The sequence below is a fragment of the Phoenix dactylifera genome, chromosome 5, assembly GCF_051530095.1.
Source record: "Phoenix dactylifera cultivar Ajwa chromosome 5, Ajwa_hap1_PhDact_Kaust_v1.1, whole genome shotgun sequence".
Classification (NCBI taxonomy): Eukaryota; Viridiplantae; Streptophyta; class Magnoliopsida; order Arecales; family Arecaceae; genus Phoenix; species Phoenix dactylifera.
Genome location: NC_143194.1, coordinates 10,172,537 through 10,176,127, shown reverse-complemented (window position 1 = coordinate 10,176,127; position 3,591 = coordinate 10,172,537).

The window sequence follows — 3,591 nt, the reverse complement described above, 5'->3', positions numbered from 1 at the left end:
TTTATGTGGGTTGTTTTAGTTCGCTTATGCATTCTGTTTTTATATATTGTTGCTTTTCCCTTACCTGATTGCTTCCCTTGTGATGAAGTGTGGTTCAACTTTTTCCATATTAAACATTTTGCATTTTAAGGTATAAATCTAGCTTAATCTAATAACATTTCACCAGCTATTAAGCTCTGTTAATAACAGTTCATGTATGGGCTTGTCTGAAGCAGGACATTGTTTAAGTTTTGGGGTTAGAACCTAGTCAGGTGTCTTTAGTAAAGCGGTAGTAGATGAATGTAAGCAAAGCCAGACTTAAGCCATTGAAGTAAGATGTAATTTCTGCTTTTGAGTTTCTTTTCATTTCACCAACTGGATTTATCTTGGCCAGTTGGTACCGCTCTTCAGCGAGGTCTGGAGAGATCTTGATTTTGACTTGAGATGGTGGCAAGAAACCCATATTTCTCAAAAGAAGAATAAAAAGGAAAGATTTTCTTTTCATCTTTCATTGTCAAATTCTTTGTACCATGACAGTGTAATGGATATGCATTGACCTATATATAAAAGCAAGTTGAACTCCACACAACATAAGGAGGCTGCCTTACAAATCTGCCAGTTTTCATACATTTTTCTTTTCCATCTTTGTATCAGAGTGAATTTTTTATGGCTAAATTATTAGATGAGTACGGACTGGATGCTGAGCTACTAATGTGCAGATGTCATAATCCCTTGTATAGCCTACCTATGCGCAAGAGCTCTTTTTTTTTCGTTTTTCTCATTTTGTTATTTTATCTGCTTTTTGAATTTTCTTTAGATTAGATGAACATTAGAGTATTATTTCTCGTGCCTCTGCTGTCAATGGCAAACATAGTATGGTATTATATTACCAGACTGACATTGTGCATGCACAAACAGAAAGATATAGTAGATTGCCATAAGTTACATAATAAGCACACTAAACTATAATATGAAATCTTCTGCTATCAAGTTATTTTTATTGCCTCCTAGTGAGAAATAGACAATTTTGAACACCAAAACTTGATTTTGGATGTGGTTGTCTCCAGTAGCGAGGCTAGATTAGTGACTTTCCACTGGCTGCTGATGCTGCTTATCGAACCTTAAGATGCATGCCAGTTATATTCAATATAGTAGGTATTTCAAGGCATCCACTGCATCTCAAGTTAGAATAGGTGGCATTGGCAGCCAAAGGAAACTCTACTATTTTTTGGTGCAGTACCACCTGCTTTTCCATGATCATTATAAGTAATGCTAAAATATATATTCATCGAGCAAGTAATAACTAAGAGAAGAAGCTCACAAGAGATCAAGTGCTAGTAGCGGAAAATTAATATTTGAACCTCCTAAATTATATAATTGGACATATATTGGGTTATATTATGCCACTACAATGTGCTAGATGTGGCAAATAATATTGGTAGGTAAATATGGGCCTTGTGCATGGTTCCAAGGAATAGGGCACCATGATAGACATTTTATGGAACGATATGGTAATTAAACTTTCTATATAAAAGCAAAAAGCATATTGATCATGTTCCTTTAAATCAGGCTTAGACCCATATCTAATAAGAGCAACCGAGTCCAAACCCTTTGGTTTTTTGGGTTGGACTGGTTGGCATCTTGATCAATATTCTATTTAGTATTTGGTCTGAATCACCCATAACTTGTTCCTGTGTCAGCCTAACTTGACAGTAGTGTGTCAATGCACCTTGTGGTTTATTGAACCTAACCAAAAGTTACCAGACTCTCACCAACTTATGAATGCATGCATGGTTTATGAATTGCAATGTACTTTTACAGTGCATTGTTACTGTAGAAAATTTTTGCACCTTCTTAAACTATAAGTTCTGGTTCAATGTCATACATATTCGGCTAAACATTTAGAAATTTGGTAATTCAACTTTTACTATGGCCATAAGAAAAAGATGCTGAATAAGGATTTGTCATTAAAACTGTTCATGTAGTGAGCAATGATTGTTTTTTTTGCTCCTACTTCTATGGAAAAAAAGAAAAGCAAAGGAAGACGTGATATTGACACTTATGAAATTTAATCTTCACCTTAAACTAAGCACAAAGTTATGTTAGATTCTAAATGTATTTGAAACCAAACTTGACCTTATTGTTAAATCTTGCCCTACAGACTTAACCAATTTATACAATGGTTTGAAATGACTTAAATATTGAACTGAAATTTATACAGCACATCTGGATTTGGGTTGAGCAAATCTCTCACCAACATTATACTGTCAGAGCACTAGGGGAGGTGTGTACAGCAATATGGAAAATGCAATTTTCTCACTTCAAGTTCAAAATTCTCGTACCATTTTCTCTAGGAATGCAGTTATGAGTTGATTATCTTTATAACAAACCCAAACTATTCATCTATAGACAAGATCATGGTTGGCGGAGCTGTCCCAAACTGCTCAGTTCGGGGCATATCGAGTCGTATCGGCAGCGGACTGGGATGGTTCCGGCAACCAAGACGAGAACTGGTGATGGAGAGGGAGGAGAAGAAAAGAGAGGAGGAGAGAGAGAGAGAGCGGGGGAGGGAGGGAGAGGGAGATGAAGGAAGAGAGAGGGAGGTGGAGGCCAGCCGGCGGAGGGGCCGAGCAGCCGCAGTACGGAGGAGGCGGAGAGCCTGGGAGGAGGTAGAGAGCCAGAAGCTGCCGCGCGGGGGAGATGGAGAAGGGGTTTCGCCTCCGGTTCCTGGAGGGGGCCCCTTTTTTTTACGATTTTTAAGCGAAAGTCGGCAAGGGGCCGTCAGCCTCCCTCCTACTCTCCCCCTTCTCTCTTTATTTTTCTTTTCTGTTCTTCCTCTCCTTCGCCCCCTCGATGGTGTCGGTATGGACCGACACGGGGCCATACCGACCTGTGCCACAGGACAACTGGTTTGGGGCTCGGTTCCGACACAATAGTCCTTGGACAAGATCATTATTTTTATTTAAGAATGGTTATCGCAATTTATTGGTCACTCTTGATTCTCTTGAGAGGCATGTACAATGGTATTTATGGTCAGCAATCTTTCATCATAATTTGGTAGGAGGAAAGGAATAATCATTGGGTTCACTAAGCATTAGTTGTGATGTTTTTGGGTAATTATTTTGCTAATTCTATGCTTAATGGATGTTCTTACTACACACCATCCATGAAACATGAGAGCTGACACACTGCGCCTCCTCATGTTTTTAGATTTGTTTCAGCTATCAAGTTTAGGACAATTGTCTATGAAGGATGTCAAATTCTGAGCCTTTCATTCTCATATCTCTAGGATATTCTACCCAACAAGCTATAACCTAGAACCTCAAAAGTTCTAAGACATTGAAGTGGTATGGACGTTTGACTTCTCTACTGCTAAGGAGTGCAGATTATCCGAGATGAAAAAACTAAAATTGGATATAGCTTGTTCTCTTGAAGCTTTCCTGGGATTGCAGCCAGCTGTTGGAACTGCATGAGAGAGTAGGTGACCCTCTATTCCACTTGAATCCTGATGTTGAAGCATAGAATCTGTTGAAGATTTAGTGGGCATATCGGTCATCTCAGAATGCTAGAAGTAGCATTATTCTGTTACAGGACTGTGTTTACATCCCACTT